Here is an 18637-nt window from a genome sequence, read left to right on the forward strand (position 1 = left end):
CCTCCTTTTTAAAAGTTCTTGATGGAATGCATCTTAAGCTATAACCACATGGAAGCTGAAAGTTAGCTTGGCCAGGGTGGTTATATTCAAGTACAAAGTAAATGGAGAAATGCTTCCTTAATCATTCTTCCCTTGCTCCTTTCTTTTTTCTCTTTTACTTATTTTTTCTTTCCTTTCCCTCCTCTATCTTTCTTTTCCTATTCTTTTTCTTCATTATTTTCTCTCTTGCTCACTTCTTATTTTATTTTCTTCCTGCCTTCCTGCCTTCCTGCCTGCCTGCCTTCCTTCCTTCCTTCCTTCCTTCCTTCCTTCCATCTTGCTTTCATACCTTCCTCTTGTCTTTTTAGCTTCCTTCCTCCCTTTTTCCTTTCTTCCTTTTTTTTCTATTCATTTTGCCACTTCAGCTTACACCCTCCCTTGCATAATTGGAAAGCAAATCACTCATTTTTAGTATTGCAGCAATTATTAATCTATTGATCTTGTTTGAACACAAAGTGGGGAAAATGAAGAGAAACAGTAGGTTAAACCACAGTAAGCAATAGAGGACAAGTAAAATAGGGTCGGAAGTTTATTTCGGAGAAATAGTGATATCAACCTTAAAATGTGGACTGTTCTTCTACCTATAAATTTCCATTTAATTTACTAAATTTATTTAAGTAGAATTCTTTGCTCCCTTTTCCTATGCTCCCTTTTTAATATCAGTCACATCTTTTTCATATAGAAAATACACCTTAGTGGTAAAAAAAAAAAGTAATAATAATAAATATAAATAATTATTCTACAGAAATTTTAAGTAAAATTAATTTTACTAGATTATTTTTATATCTAGTAGTTTAAATATGTTAATGTTTATATGCAGCCCAAAGGCCAACTGCCATGCCAGTGGAAGCAAAAGAGAGAAGGGAAAGTGATTTTGCACATTTAGATGCTTTGGCTTGATTCCACCCTGAACCAGAAGTTCAATTGTAGACTGCTGATCCACAGAATTTGTCATATTTCATCAGACATCTCAAAAGAGCTCTTCTTCTTGATGTACTGAATAGTCTTTGGTGCCACATAACAATCATGTAAAGCTCAAGAATAAATATAGCATCACTAAAGATTAATACAAGGAAAGGTAACAGATGCAGAGATGCATATGCTCCTGTGAATGCATATAACAGTCCTAATATATTCATTAAAGTGCAAGTGAATAATTAGAATCAGAATTTAAATTTGATTTCTCAACCAATCTTTCACTAATAGTTATATCAATTCATTTGAGATTTTGTGTACAGTAGTAAGTAAAATAAAACACAATCAATAAAATATACTACCAATTTATCTAAAGTATTATGGTTTCTGATATCTCAGCTTTTGAATTTTCTTTCCTTGGAATAGGACATTTTGTAGATAACCATAGAAATAATGCCAAAATTGATCAATTGAGGTTGAGCTCAATTCAGAACATAAATTACTCTGTCCGGACATATTTTTCACCTTAGACAGAAAAATAACTTTTTTACTTTTGCTCAATAATGTTCATAACAATAATGATAATAAATATTATTTTCTATTACTTTTAATATGTGCCAGACACCATCCAAGTTATCAGAGTGAACAGAATAGCTCTCAGGAGGCTTATATTATCATGGTATAAAACTGACAGTAAGTAAATAAATACACCACCATAGTGGCTGTGAGTGCTCTAAGGATGAGTCAAGGTGGTGTATTAAAAGCTGTATGTGAAAGTGATAGGGCTGGTCAGGAAATGCCTTTCTTATAAGGCAGAAACTCAGAAAATCTATATGAAACATACATGTCAAATCGAGTAACATTATTATTATTTTACCTTGCAGAAAAATGTGATGAGGAGTAGCAATTTCTTGTAATTTGCAAGGTGACAAGCTGAATTTTGACTCTGTCTATTCATTATCCTACTCAGGTCTGTGAAGTTGTTTGGGAGAATTTAAGACAGACCACACTGTTAGTGTTACTTTCTCTGGGAAGTAGGAAAACTAATCCATTTTAGAAAATAGAATTCTCACCTTTGCTTCTATTCTTTATAGTTCTAAGTATTAAAAAGTATTATGTGAATAAATTATCTCAAATTATTGGTTTTTAAATTTTTTTCTTATAGCCTGAAAATTCAATCCTATTTATTTCCTTCTTTAATTTTATTTAGAGACAGAGTTTTGCACTGTCTGTCATCCAGGCTGGAGGCAGTGGAGCGATTGTAGCCCACTGCAACCTCAAACTCCTGGGCTCAAGCACCCTTCTGCATCAGAATCTCAAGAAGCTGGGACTATAGGTGCACATCACTTCACCCAGCTAATTTTATTATTATTATTTTTTGTAAAGATGGGGTGTCAGTATGTTGCCCAGGCTGGCCTCAAATTCCTGGCCTCAGCGATCCTCCTGCCTCACCCTCAAACAGTACTGGGATTATAGGCAAGAGCCACTGTGCCTGGTCTCAATGCTATTATTAAAACTGAGGCAGCAGAGGAGCTGGCTCCCTATCTCATTCTCCCAAATTGGTGGGGGTAAGAACCAATATTCTACAACATCTCTCAATTGGCTGTAATGATGGACCTAACATAATGAAATAAAGAAGATCAATGTAATTCTTAGTATCCGTGGGTCCATCTGTGAATTCAAGTAAGTGCAATTGAAAAAATACTTAAAAAAAATAGATGATTATGTCTGTACTAAACATGTGCAGGCATTTTTTCCTGACATTAATCTCTAAATCATACAGTATAACAACTATGTACATATTATTCACATTGTATTAGGTATTATAAGTAATGTAGCAATGACCTAAAGTATACAGGAGGATTTGTGTTGGTTATATGCAAATACTATGCCATTTTATATAGAGGCTTCAGTATCTCTAGATTTTGGTCTTGGAAGCTTTGGGGGTCCAGGAACCAATCCTTATAACAAGAGATGACTGTTTTCTGTATTTTTAATTTCTCTAATTATAAAATCACCTCAAATTTAACAAGAACCAAAGGTTTGATGACACTAATACAATTCTAATACGAACTTACAATACATTAATACAACTATAGTGTCAACATCAAGGAAACAGTTATCTGTAATCATATTTAATACAAGTTTGACATTATTTGGCCTGTTCATTATTCTGTTTCCCCATGCCTCGTATGAAAAGCAGCCTTCTTTGATTTTCCTCTTCCCCCATGGTGAACTAGATATTTTTGCTCTACCCCCGCACAGTTCCATTATGGCACTTATTACCTTATGATGTAATTGCTGTATATATACCAGTGCTTCCCATTTATCCAAAAGCTTTTTGATGGCAGCAATGTTTAGAGAGTGCTTGACCAATAATCAATAGATATCAAGGGTTTGATTAGCGTAAAATGTGAGACGACATCTGGCAACTCTGCTATATGAGTAACAGCTGAAAAACACAGTAATATTTAAAGGAGAAAAGGCTAAAGGGGAAAAGTACAATTGCCTTTATATATTGAATACTTTTTTATCAGAGAGGAATTTATTTTATATTATGTGACACTAACAGACTAAGCTGTGAAAGATATGGAAGTTGTTTCTATGCAATATCTGGTAAAACAATACTAAAATCAGTGAGATTTCACACAATCAAAGCAACCAACACAGGCTGGAATGCTACCTGTCCAGAAGACTTTTGTGGAAGGAATTTTTGCCTTGAGTAGAAGATAAAGGCTGGCTGCCAAGGTTTCTTGTTGTTTTTCCTTCTGTCACTATGAGAAGTATGGACAAAGGTTTTAGAGTGAACACTTTGCCCACCAAAAACCCAGCTCTAGGAATTGGCTGGAAGACTGGTCAACGTAATTCAAGTAAATAACAATTGGGTAAAGTTACATAGTGAAAATGTATTACTCAGGATATGCCCTAGAGTCAAAAAGCAAATTTTCATAAAAGAATTATTTACAAGATTTACAATTTTATAAAGAAAATGAAATAATATATTTATTAAGTGACAGTTTATTTTTTAATGTACTATTCTTTTGAGCCAGTCCGGGAAAGAAAACATGTCAACATTAGAGGAATGAATAAGAGAAATACTTTTGCTTTCCATAAACTTCTAAATTTTAAGGAATGCAGAGATTGGCTTATTTGTAATGACTTTTTGTAGAAGCCTTCATGTAAACAAATGTGAATCAGTTTATATTAGATTATATTGGTTACATATTGGAAGGCAGGTGTTAACCTTGGTTTCCACAAAATCAGGATTCCAAGCCTAGCTTTGCCCTAACTCGTGATAGAACCTTGAAAAACCTAACTCTTCCATGCTTCAGGTTCATGATATAAGATGGGGTAATAGTAATTCATAGACTTGCTGAGACAGCTAAATGTGACAATAAGCCCAAAATTTCTAGTACAAAGTGGGAAACATGAGAGATTTTAAATTAATAGTATCAAGTTTTAATTACATGTGTCAGTACTCTGACTTCGGCCTGCAATGTGACATTTTATACTGATTTAAAGTAACCCCTGAGTGATTAGTATTGACTGTTTCCAATTTTTTTCATTTGGAGATAATGATCTAAGTCACCTTTTTCTACTGTCTTCTTTATCATATATTTTAATATTAATAACATTGAATCTAACTTCAAGGATCAAATTTCATTCACCAACATTTTAATGCAATTCATCATTACCTTGAAAATTAACTAACATTCAAAAATTTTCAGGAAAACATACTATATCCCAGAGGAAAAAAAATGTTAGAAAAAGGGCCAAATAGTTTTCCTTGATTTTCTGTCATGCTGGAGTAAGTGGAAACATGGAATTCGAAGAGAACAAAGACAAAGATTCAGAAACTACAACTGGATAGGATAAAACAAATGCAAATATTTCCTAGCTGGTCTTCTACCCAACTGCCAGAGCAGGGAGGTAGATGAAGAGAGTGTTTATTCTGAAGTCTTTATACACATCCCTTGTAATGACACAATAAAAACACAAGAAATCTTCCTGGCCACCATCTGTCTCTTACTCAAGGCAGTAGTAATTCCTTCCACAAAAGTAATTTGGAAAACATAATACACTACTTTAAATTACTGATCACTAATGTTGACCTAGGCTGAGAGTAAAAAGATATAAACAATATTCTAAGTTTTGCCACAAATGCGCTGACAAATTTTAAATTGAACTCATGGTTTCCACGTGTAAAACAAGACCACTTTTTCTTTTTTTTCCCCAAAATATATTTTGAATATCAACACAATATTTCACATTTCTAAATCTCTCAGTATTTTTTACCGAACAACATTGCTAAGTGAATTATTTTGGTACAGTGTCTAGTATTCTTTTAAAGCATCCCTAAGTAACTGTTGTGATCATTCTATATGCCAGTCATCAAGTATTAAAATAGGAACATCTCAAGAAATGTTGTCTCTGTCAAGTAGCAGAATATGTGAAATCACTCCAAATCTCTTCTCTTGAGTTTTTATCACTCTTTTCTAATTTTTGAGAATTGTGTAACCTGGATTAGTTTTTGGTGGAAGAATAATACTCTATACAGGATATAATTACATGTTACTATCCATGTTACATGTTACTCTCCACGTTATCCAAGCTGGTGTTTTATTTATTAGTATCTAAAAGATAAAATAACATAAAATAAAATGAAATTTAAAATAGCAGATTTACCTGTGAAATAGAATGGAATATGCCTCTTATGATAAAGGATAATCCCATTATTTTGTGTGTTGTGTAAATTAAGAATGCTCTGTAGTAAACGAAAGGTGGAAATCGTAACTATAAGGTATATAAAATATATAGTTAGAAAATAAAAAATCGAAAGAAAATATCAGCATTGCCTATTTCAATAAAATTCTTTTGTAAGTCTTCAGCACAGTGATGATAATTTTACTAATGATATTCAAGGTACCAATATAGAGCAGTGGCAATGAAAAAGGAGATTTAGAATTAATTTAAAAATGTGTGTTCATATTAGCTGTGTAACAGTGGACTGGTCACTTTACTTCTTTGGACATTAAATTCTTCACTCATTCATCCCTTGAGTTCTTTGAATATTAAATTTGATAATTAAAATTTACAGCTTTTTCTATTCCAGATTTAAAATAACAATTTAGAAACATTTTATTTTGCATCACTAGCAGAACAAAGTCAGTATTACAGACTGTCACATAGATAATTTCTTGATAGTAAGGTAGTATACTGAAAAACATCTTCCTAGACGTCTCTGTAAACTAGATAATAGACTCTCATTATATCACCCAAAAGTGATCCAAATTTTTGAACAGCATTAATATATTCACTATAAGTGTCTCTAGATAAGAAAGTCGATGGGGCTGGGTGCAGTGGCTAATGTCTGTCATTCCAGCACTTTGAAAGACCAAAGCAGGCGGATCACCCATGATCAGGAGTTCAAGACCAGCCTGGCCAACATGGTGAAACCCTGTGTTTACTAAAAATACAAAAGTTAGTGTAAATTAGTTCAACCATTGTGGAAAACAGTATGGTGATTCCTCAAGGATCTAGAACCAGAAGCATCATTTGACCCAGCAATCCCATTACTGGGTATATATATCCAAAAAATTATAAATCATTCTAGTATAAAGACACATGCACATGTAAGTTTATTATAGCACTATTTACAATCGCTAAGACATGGAACCAATCCAAATGCCCATCAATGATATACTGAATAAAGAAAATGTGGCATATATACACCATGGAATACTACGCAGCCATAAAAAAGATTAGTTCATGTCCTTTGCAGGGACATGGATGAAACTGGAAACTGTTCTGAGCAAACTAACACAGGAACAGAACACTAAACACCACCTGCTTTTACTCATAAGTGGGAGTTGAACAATGAGAACACATGGACACAGGGAGAGGAACATCATACATTAAGCTCCGTTGGCTAGGGGCTGGATTACAGGAGGGATAGCATTAGGAGAAATACCTAATGTAGATGGTGGGTTGATGGGTGCAGCAAATATCACATCTATACATATGTAACAAACCTGCACGTTTGGCACATGTGCCCCAGAACTTAAAGTATAATTTTTAAAAAGTTACCCAGGCACAGCAGTGGTCACCTGTAATCTCAGCTACTCCAAGAGAATCAGTTGAACCCAGGAGGTGGAGGTTGCAGTGACCTGAAACCATGCCATTGCACTCCAACTTGGGTGACAAGAGCAAAACTCCATCTCAAAAAAAAAAAAAAAAGAAAAAGAAAAAAGAAAAACAGTGGCATGAATTTTAAGAGACAGTAATCTTTTGTTATATCTGATTCAGGTAGATTCCATTTATGGTGATGGAAGTGACTGCTTACCTAAATTCAGAAGCAGAATAATTAAAACATTACAAATATAGCTTCTAAGAGACTGAATAATAATGTAACATGAATATAATTGCAATAATATTAGCAACACTAAATTTACATTTAAAAAATGGAAAATTTGATTACTGCTCTCATTGTTTTTTTTTTTTTTTTACTTTTTTTATTGCATTTTAGGTTTTGGAGTACATGTGAAGAACATGCAAGATTGTTGCATAGGTACACACATGGCAGTGTGATTTTCTGCCTTCCTCCCCTTCACCTATATCTGGCATTTCTCCCCATGCTATCTCTCCCCACCTCCCCACCCCCCGTCCCTCCCCCATTTCCCCCCATCAGACCCCAGTGTGTAGTGCTCCCCTCCCTGTGTCCATGTGTTCTCATTGTTCAACACCCGCCTATGAGTTGAGAACATGCGGTGTTTGATTTTCTGCTCTTGTGTCAGTTTGCTGAGAATTCTCATTGATATTTTAATAACTTCTTTTGTGATTTCTTGAAATTGAACTGTAATATTAAATATTAGGCAATTTTTTCTTTCTCTCTCTCCTTTATTTATGCATAAGTCAAGTAGCAAACTTCTACATTCTGGTTTCATTCACTTGTCTCTAAATCTTATAGTTTTTTGCCTGTAAGAATACAAGGGTCAAATGGGCATTTTATGTTTCATGGGATAACTGCTCCCATGATTGTCTACTGAGACAATTAGCAAGAGGGCAAATCAATACTAAATATAATAATGATTTTAAATAATGATTATTGAGCTAAACCAAAGCAATTATCAGTTGATGGTAATTATTTTATTGCTGCTGGCTATAAGCTGATTTAACTTAAGTGTATACAGAAAAGCACAGAAAATGAATATGCTGTTATAATATTAAGGACAAAATTGATCATGTCACTCCCCATCCTTGTCCTAGATTTGTGTTTTCTTTTTATTTTTTTAAATATATATTTTATTGCACTTTAGATTCTGGGGTACATGTGCAGATCATGCAGGATTGTTGCATAGGTACATACACAGCAATGCGGTTTGCTGCCTCCATCCGTCTGTCATCTATATCTGGCATTTCTCCCCATGTTATCCCTCCCCAACCTCCCTAACTCCTGCTGTCCCTCCCCTAGTCCCCCCTGCCAACAGACACCAGTGCGTGATGCTCCCCTCCCTGTGTCCACTAGGATAATGTGTTTTGTTTTTCAAATCTCTCCTTTCTCCTTAAAATCTAAATTCTATCATTTTTTAATGATTAAAACAATTTACATCTCCCTCTCTAACTCGTCTCCTGACGTCAGTCCATGGGAAACTTCACTCTCTCTGAAATCTCATGACTTACAGAGTTCTCACTTGCTAATAAGCTTATGTTTTTAAGAGTTAATTCCTATTAACTCTTTCACTTTCCTTTCTTTTTCTTACAACTATTCTCAGCTTCTTCACTACCACTTTGTTTTCAGCTCATTTTAATTTTTTACTTGACTTCACTGTACCACTAGATTGCTTTAACATCACCACCAGTATTTTCTTGATTGACAAATTCAAGATGAATTTTGTGTTGTATTTCTTCATTCATAAATAACATTCAGTTTTGATCACAAATACCTTTATCCTTTGCCTACAACTTCTACAACTTTCTTCCACAAACACAATTTATTTAGTGTTATTTCCTAAGATTTTCATGACAAGTATCTCTCATCTCACCATGCACCCTGTTCCTTAGTGCTGTTACTCAATATCAGTTTTTTTTCTGTCCTTTAACTTACACATCCTGCAAAGAATTTAAGTTCCATGTCTATTATTTATCAAACTAGTGGGCATTTCTTTTCTGAATCTTTCACAGGCTTTTCAAAAATGATATATTACAATTTACTCATTTTCTCTTCACATTTCTCTATTTCTAAATAACTTTGTATCTTCCCTACTACTACACTTATCATGCCTCATTGCAATTACCTTTTAATGTCACAGAATATGTCAAACAATAAAATTCCATTGCTTTTGAAGAGTAGAGACAGTGTTGGTCGGATGGATAGAGCATCCGGCAATTAGAAAGCATTTAATCAATATTAAACAAATGACTGTGGAAGCCTAAAAGCTTTGGGTGATTTTTTTCCCTTTGTACCTCCAATCAATCACCAAGTCATGACAATTCTATTTCTTATGCGACAGGACAAAAATAATTCACATGATATTATTCACAACCTTATATCTTTAACAAACAGCATAACCATCCATCCCTTCTACTTCCCCTTAAAGGTAAGGGCATCTTGCTTTCTGAATGTGAGGTCAATTTTCACTAGAATAGGAACTTAGAGAAATGAGATGAGAGGACCAGAAGGAAAAGAAAGAGTTAAACATTTGTCAGAAAGGAAGAACTGTAAGATTTCTAGAAATCCTCCCTGCTTTGAGGTGCAGGGAAATTGAAGAGTAGAGAATCAGACATTTTTTTTCCCATTTATTTATTTTATTGCATTTTAGGTTTTGGGGTACATGTGAAGAACATGCAAAATTGTTGCATAGGAACACACGTGGCAGTGTGATTTGCTGCCTTCCTCCCCATCACCTACATCTGGCATTTCTCCCCTTGCTATCTCTCCCCAGCTTCCCACCCCCCACCCTCCCTCCCCTATTTCCCCCCAACTGACCCCAGTGTGTAGTGCTCCCCTCCTGTGTCCATGTGGAGAATCAGACATTTTAGACGTGTCATTTTGTCATATGAATCAGACTATTTAATGCTATTAAGAAAATATATGTGAAGGACAGGATTCCTTTTAAATAAATTATTGTGGCTCTTGAACTGTGCTTCTTAAGTATATCCTACTGTGCACGTGTAATAGTAGCCCACATAGGGATACAAATTTATAAGAGCTAGAAAGTTGTGTATAAATGTCATTAAACATCTTGCTCTTTTATTGAATAGACTTAACTTTTAGAGTAGTTTAAGGTTTCAAGCAAAAATTGGGCAGAAAGTATAAAAACTTTCCCTATATACAACCTTCCCCACCACCATCTTTTACAATCAAGAAGCCAGCATTGACATGTCATTATCACCCCAAGTCCCTAGTTTACATCAGGGCACACACTTGGTGTTTTATATCCGATGGGTTTTGACAAATGTTGTATTGTCATTACTTTTTTTTTTTGAGACGGAGTTTCACTCATGTTACCCAGGCTGGAGTGCAATGGCACGATCTCGGCTCACCACAACCTCCGCCTCCTATGTTCAGGCAATTCTCCTGCCTCAGCCTCCTGAGTAGCTGGGATTACAGGCACGTGCCACCATGCCCAGCTAATTTTTTGTATTTTTAGTAAAGACGGGTTTTCACCATGTTGACCAGGATGGTGTCGATCTCTTGACCTCGTGATCCACCCGCCTCGGCCTCCCAAAGTGCTGGGATTACAGGCTTGAGCCACCGCGCCCGGCCTGTCATTACTTTTTAATCATGTATTAATTCTCACAGTATCAAATAGAATAATTTCACTACCCTAAATATCTCCTGTGCTCCACCTATTCATCCCTCTCTCCCTGCTCCCAAATCTGTGCTACCACCGATTTTTTTCACTCTCTCCATAGTTTTGCCCTTTTCAGAATTTCATATAAATGGAATCACATAGAATATAGCCTTTTCTGATTAGATTATTTTACTTACTAATATTCATTTTATGTTCATCCATGTATTTCTGTAGCTTGATAGATCATTTATTTTTAGAGCTGAATGATATTTTATTGTACAGATGTACCAAAGTTTGTGTATTCATTCACTTGCTGATGGACATTTTGGTAGCTTCCAAGCCTTGGCATCTATAAATAAAGCTGCAATAAAACATCTGTGTGCAAGTTTTTGTGTGAATGTAAATTTTTAACTCATTGGGTAAATACCAAGGATCATGATTGCTCGATAATATGACTATGTTTAGCTTTGTAAGAAACTGCCAAATTGTCTTGCAAAGTGGCTGTTTCATTTTTCATTCCCACCAGCAATGAATGAGAGTTCCTATTGTTCTATGTCCTCCCCAGCATTTGATGTTGTCATTGTTTTAGCTGTTTTAGATTTTAACCGTTCTAAAAGATGTGTACTAGCATCTCATTGAAATTTTAATTTGTAACTCCCCAGTGTCATATGATGTGTAGGATCTTCTCATATGCTTACTGGCCATTTGTGTTTTTTCATTAAGGAGGTATCTTTTTAGGTCTTTTGCTTATTTTTGAATGGGGTCATTTGTTTTTCTACTGTTGAATTTTAAGAGTTCTTTGTATATTTTGGATAACAGTTTTTTACCAGATATGACTATTGCAAATATTTTCTCCCAGTTTGTACCTTGCCATCTTTCTCTTTAGAGTGTATGCCACAGAACAAAAGTTTAATACTTTAATAATGTTCAACTTATCAATTCTTTCTTTTATGGATTGTTTCCTTGATGTTGAGTATAAAATTCATCACCAAAACCAAAGTCATCTAGAGTTTCTCCTACATGATCTTCTAATAGTCTTATAGTTAGGCATTTTATATTTACATTTAAATAAGTATACATTACATCTACAAATGGTCTATAATTCATTTGAGTTAAATATTAAAAAGGTCATAAAGTCTGTGTGTAGATCACTTTTTTTGCATATAGATGTTTGGTTGTACAAGCAGGGGATAATGAAAAGACTATTCTTTCTGCATTGCATTGCCTTTGTTCTTTTGTGAAAAATCGATTGATGTCTAGGCATGGCGGCTCATACCTGTAATCCCAACATTTTCGGATGCCAATATGAAAGGACTGCTTGAGTCCAGGAGTTCAATACCAGCCTAGGTAACATAGTGAGACCACTGTAGCTACAAAATATTTTTTTTAAAAATAGTCAGATGTGATGGCACATGCCTGTGGTCCTAGCTATAGAGAAGGCTGTGATGAGAAGATTACTTGATCCCAGGAAGTCTAAGCTGCAATTAGCCATGCTGTGATCTTGCCACTGCACTCCAGCCTGGGTGACAGAAGGGGAACCTGCCAAAAAAAAAAAAAGAAAAAATTAGTTGACCATATTTTTGTGAGTTTATTTTTGGGTTCACTCTCCTGATCCACTCTTTCATGAATATCACACTGTTTGATTTCTATAACTTCATAACAAATCTTGAATCTTGAAGTTTGTTAGTGTCAGTCCTCCAACTTTGTTATTCTCTTTTAATATTGAATTGGTAGCTGTGAGTCTTTTGGTTTCCAAATATACTTTGTGTACTCTTTTTAATCTATATTTTTATTTTTAGGTCTTTCTATAGACTATTGTAACTAATTACTAACTGGTCTCCTACCTCCTGGCTTTAATATATCCTCTTAGTCCCTCAAAAGATAACTTTCTAAAAAGCAACATTTATCATGTCAGTCTTCATATTGAAGTATTTCAGTAGTTGTTCAATTTTAAGAAAATTTAAACTCTTTAGAATTTGAATATGACCTTTGAGTTTTCTGGTACCTACCTACATTTTGAATCCAATTTCTTACTACTCCTTTGTAAACAGAGATATAGGAACTAGAAATAAAAGGTACAAAACAGAATAATATTCCAGTTTCAAAGAGTTTGCATTCTAATTGGAGTGAAAGACAAGAAGAAGTGTAATATTACATATATGATATAATAGATTGTTAATATTCCACACATAGCCAAGGAGAGGTTAGGAAGTGTGAAGAGGAAGCTTGCAATTTTGACCAGGAAACCGGAAGCAGCTATATCCATTATATTTGAATAAAAGATTAAAAGAAATTAGGACATATACGATGTTTATATCTGGGGGCAAGTATTCAAGGCAAGAAGAAACAGGAAGTACAGAAGCCTAGAAGTACATACGTAAAGAACACAGCATGTTCAGAGAATATAGAGAGCTCCAGTAGGAAAGATGTGTAGAATATTTGGTAGAACTGTGTGGACCGTTCTGTGGATTTCGCTGTTACTCAGAGTAAAATTAGGGCTGATTTGGGTAGTGGGGAGTTGGTCAGAGGAAAGACATAACCTTAATTGTATAGTAAAATGAGAACCCTGGGCAATATATTGGAAAAAACTGATATGGAGCAAGGGCTGAGGCAGATATCAATTAGAAAGAAATTTCAATAATCCAGTGGAAAAATAATGCTAATTTGTATGGAGGTAATAGCCATGGGAATTATTAAGATATGTTCAGATTTAAGATATATTTTATAGGTAGAGTCAGTGGATGGGATATCTGGTATGTCTGGTGGGAAAGAAAGAGAGGAGCCAATGACCAGTCCCAATAGAGATAGAGAGAAAGAGAGTCCCTAAGCAAATTAAAAAATGAAGCATCATTTACTTATATGGGGAAACAGTGGGAAGAATAAGTTTAGGATTAAGGAAAATGTCAGACAAACAGGTTTGGTCTCACTTAAGTTGGAAATGCTCATTAGATTTTCCAGTGAAAATATCATGTATGTGGTTAGTTAAATAGGAGCTGGTAATACATTCAGCTGGAAATGTAAACTTTGCAGTCAACTTTATAAATAGTACTTAAAACCAGGACATCGTAAGATATCCCAAGGAAGTGAATGTAAATAGAAATGAATAGAGGACTAAAGAGTAAGCCCTGGGTAACTCCACATTTAGAAGGTAAGGATTAAGAAAAAGCATAAACTGTGACTAAGTTATAAAGGAACACAAATAGATGATTTCCCTGAAGCTGATAAAGATAGTTTCTGTGTGGTTGAGGGGTGATCAGGGGTATAAAATGCTGCTTGTAGGTAAAGTAAGATGAGATGAGGAGCAAGAATTGATAACTGGATTTTACAATATGAAGCTTATTGGTGACATTTATAAAATAAATTACAATGAAGTGGTGATGATAAGCCTGATTCGAGTAGGTCCTATACAAAATTGGACTTAGCATTTCAAACAGTTTTGCTGTAGGCAGACACAAAATATAGTGATAGATTGCAAAGTAAGCGAATCATGATAAATAATAGAATATTTGTATGTTAGACTGAATATTTTAGTCGAGAAGGAAAATATTATTACTATAAGGGAGAGAGGAAAGTATTACTGAAGCAATATCTTCTTCAATGAGTAAGTGATAATATGTTAGAACTAGTGAACAAGTGGATGGATAACTCATCCTAAAGAGAACACACCCTCACATAGTGAATAGTGTTTAATGGGTGCTTATGAAAATTCTTTTCTGCTTGCTACTGTGTTCTCTATGAAATTGGGAGCAAGATTATTAGATGAGTGTAATGAAAATGAAGGAAATGTTAGAAGTTTGAATATAGAGAAAAATACGAAACAGTTATCTAGGAGAAAAGATAGTTAATGAACTAAAAAAAAGCAAGATTTCTCTCAGAATTAAAGGCCCATTTGAGGTTATTTATCGTGAATTTAAGTAAGTGGGGTAATGTTCTTTCCATTATCAGAATTGCAAGCATAGATTTGATGGACAGTGGGATTTAGTGAGTTTTGTTTTTAAAAAATGTGCATCATGAAATAAAAGCATAAAATGATTTGAGAGGATATAAAATAGAATTAATATAATAATTGATTATGGAATTTAAACGGGGTGAGGAGGATTGTGAGGCCAGGAGGGAGAGTGTGTGTGTGAAGTTAAAGGATAAATAAATGACTTAAAGATTTTAGAGGTTTGAAATATTGTTGAAGATTGGTTAATAGGTGAAGTGAGCAAAAGAGATAGAAGATTGTGACTGGATAGCACAATGTATGAAATATTATTAATTGTTTACAATTATATAATTAGTAATTACAACGAAAAGACCTAGCATATGACTATTAGACTTGGCGACAATGGTAGGGAGAAATAAAAGAATATTTAAGCAGATGCATAAAATTTCTATAGTGTTGGAAGGATAATCCATATGGATATCTTTATTACCAATAATTATGCATGAGTACTTTTCAAAGCATGAGTTTTCTAAAAGATAAGATTTTCTAGGATTAAAGGACTCTAACCCAGGCACTAGTTGATGATTGCTTTAAAGACAAGAGGTTGGTGGTATGATAGGATGAAAAGTTAGAGGATTTTAGGGAGTAGAAAAGAAAAATAGGCTAGAAGTGACCATGAGAAATAAAAAAGACATCTAGCTAATTTCCTTACCCAGTGGTAGAATAACTGGGAGATAAACTATATACCAAAGAGCTCTGAGGTCCTAAGAAGACAGCCAGGTTTTACTTACAGCTAGGAAGATGAAGAAAACTCTTGGAGAATCATTTCACTATGTAAGAAAATACTTTTCCTGACCATTAACCATAATCTATGCTAAGCACAGTGAAAGGTTTCAAGAAATAGAGAGGGTAGGGAATAGGATCACAAAAAGTATTAGCTAGGTGGATAAGGAAAGTCCTTGGAGTGCTGAGGGTCTTTGGTAACTGATATGGCCGGTGATAAATGGCATTATGATGGAAGTTGTGAAGGTCCTGTGTGATGAGTTAATACATCTATACCTATAGCAATGATCATGCTTAAGCTTTGAATGAGGTGAGAACATGCAAAAAGGGACTGGAATTCTTGATAGACAGCTTTGTCTGACATTCTGTTGGAAGCCTTGATTAATTTTTAAAAATTCAAATAATTCTGCAATCCACAGATACAGTATTAGTTTGTTAGGGCTGCCATAACAAAGCACTAAAACCTGAGTGGTTCAAGCAACAGAAATATGTTGTCTCACAGTTCTGGAGGCTAGAAGTTCTAGATCAACGTGACAACAGTGCCATACTCCCGCTGAAGATGGTAGGGAAGGATCTGTTCCAGATCTCTCTTCTGGCTCCTGGTAGTTCCTTGGCTTGTGGTATTCTCCCTGTGCACTTGTCTGTCACATTTCTTCCCTCTATGAGGACAGCAGTCATATTAGATTAGGGACCTGCCCTGCTACAGAAGGACCTCAGCTTAACTAATTACAACTGCAACAATCCTATTTCCAAATAAGATCACATTCTGAGACACTGGGGGTTAGAAAATCAACCTATTAATTTTAGGGGGAAATAATTCAACTCACAATGGGTGCTTACAACTTTGTCATTCTGTTGTATTCTTTTTATAAATAACTGGTTTGGCTTATATTCGTAATTCTTACATCTTATATTCATGAATTATGTTGTTTGTGATTTGCTTTTTTTTGTATTGTCGCTTATTAGTTATTACTATCAAGATTATCTTAGTCTCATAAAATCAGGTTGACAGCTATTACTCTTACCATTTCTCTGAAAACAGATTATATTAGATTGGAATTACGTTACTCTTTGAAGCTTTGATGGGATCTTCTGGTGACATCAGTGACTGGAGGTTTCTTTCTGGGTATATTTTTGACTATTCAAATTCTGTTTTGCTTTATGCATTTTGAGACTTCTCTAAATCTTAAATTTTAATAAAACAATATTTTATAAGAATTTTGTAAACTTAAATGCATTTAAGATTAAAATATTTGTTATAAATTCATTAATAATTTTCTTTTATCCTTTAATGTCTGAAGTAGATGTAGTTTTCTTTCTCATTTTCATCAGTTATGTTTGCTTTATCTTGTTTTATCTTCGTGCCAGCAGAGGTTTATCAAATTAATTAGCTGTTTTAAAAAAATCAGCTTCTTGCTTTATTTTTCTCTCTTTGTATTTTTTATCTAACTGTGTTCTGTTCATCTTTGTTATTTCTTTCCTTCTACCATCTTTTTGTTACTTTATTGCTTTTTCCTAGCTTTCCAGATGAATGCTTACATTATTAGCTTATAAATTTTCAGACCTTTTTCAGGTACATGCTTCTAAAACTCTAAATTTATTTTACTCATATCTTATTTAGAATTGTTTTTAATTATGTTTCCTAAATTTTAAATAAAGGAGAATTTTTATATTATTTTGTTATTAGTTGCTGAGTACATCACATTACAGTCATAGTGCATACGCTCCATGTGATTTTTAGCTCTTTAAAATGTGTTGAGATTTTCTTTGGTGCTTGGAATGATTTGTTTTTGTAAGTATTCCCAAATTCCCTACATATTTTACAGGTCTTGGGGATTATATTTTAAGTATGTCTTTTAGACCAAATTTGTTAGTCATGTTATTTAGGTCTTGTTATTCTTCTTAATATTCTATCCACTTTTATGGTAAAATTATTCTTCAAAAATGGTACGAATTCTTACTCTGGGACTGGGAATTTATAAATGTTTTATTGTAGTTATGCCTATTTTTGCTTTGTAAAGTTAAGGTCATGATACTGAACGCATGCATGTTTAAATTGTAATGTCTCCCTGGTGAACTGAACTTTCTATCCTTACAAAATGATTTCTGCATTTTTTTCATACTTTCATAATTATTTTATGTCAGCTATAATCAGCATATACTAGGATTTTTTAGTCAATGTGCAAATTTTTGTTTTTAAAATATAATTTAGTTAGCTTAGTTTTAACATAGTTACTAACCTAAACAGACCTACTTGTTTTGTGTTTTCTATTAGTCTTACACATAAGTTTCCTACTCCAATTGTTTAATTGACTAGTTTTCTCTCATTTTATTTTTTCTTCAATACTAGTTTTGAGGTTGAAGAATATAGATAGTTATATATTTTATTGGTTTCACTACATCACAGTATACATACTTACCTTACCAATATATGAAGTCACCTGATGTTATGATCATCTCAGAAAATACAGCATTTATTCCCTTAGTATATTTATATTGTTGTTCTTATTTATTTCAATTAGACTTTGGTTTGACTTTAATTCCTCAAGGTTTTATTATTATCATTTTCTATACTCAAGTTCACTTAGATTAATTCACATTTTATCATGTTTTAAACTTCATTTATATACAGCAACTTAAACATGATTCTTACATTTGAGAAATATATAATTATATGAGTTTCCACATCATATGCAGATATCAAATAATTGTTTCCCAGACTCCCTCACAGCCAAGTCATGGGCATGTCTACTAAAAGCAGCTTATCTGAAATACCTCTAGCAGACTTTGAATCAGAAGCTAGTGAATGAGTGAATAAATGGGTCCAGAACAAATATCTTTTAGGTTAGTAGTCTTCACCTAACCCATGTTTTAAGGAAAACAGTAGCAGTGGCACTTAAAGAACCCCCATATCCCAATATGGGCCTTGCTGGGATATGGCCTTGTGAAATATTTGCTTTATGGCCACTTTTCAAAATGGACTTTTCTGATATTTCTGTGTGTGTATGTGCCCTTAACCATAACTTTAGTAATGTGACTAAATCTAATTAAGGACTATTTTTGTATTACCTTTAATCATCTCAATGTTTGCATTCCAATTATATAGTTTACATCTTATATTACAGTGTTATTTAGTGCTTGTTTATGAGAAATTCTGTGATAGTTACTGAACAAGCTT

At 34.0% G+C, this 18637-nt stretch overlaps 1 protein-coding gene across 2 annotated transcripts in view; it reads left to right on the forward strand.

Annotated features, from left to right (window-relative positions):
- Window positions 1–18637, forward strand: part of LOC116560909 (bifunctional heparan sulfate N-deacetylase/N-sulfotransferase 4) — a 285389-nt gene that overhangs the window by 4572 nt on the left and 262180 nt on the right. Inside the window, exon 1 of one of the 2 annotated variants that reach the window (XM_032292471.1) lies at window positions 15695–15705. The exons of the other annotated variant lie outside the window; for it this stretch is intronic. The gene's annotated coding sequence lies outside the window, so the exon portion shown is untranslated. Of the gene's footprint in view, window positions 1–15694; window positions 15706–18637 lie in introns of those variants that run through there. 2 annotated transcript variants of the gene reach the window in all.

This window comes from Sapajus apella, unplaced genomic scaffold (assembly GCF_009761245.1).
Source record: "Sapajus apella isolate SASKATOON/1434 unplaced genomic scaffold, GSC_monkey_1.0 scaffold27, whole genome shotgun sequence".
Classification (NCBI taxonomy): domain Eukaryota; kingdom Metazoa; phylum Chordata; class Mammalia; order Primates; family Cebidae; genus Sapajus; species Sapajus apella.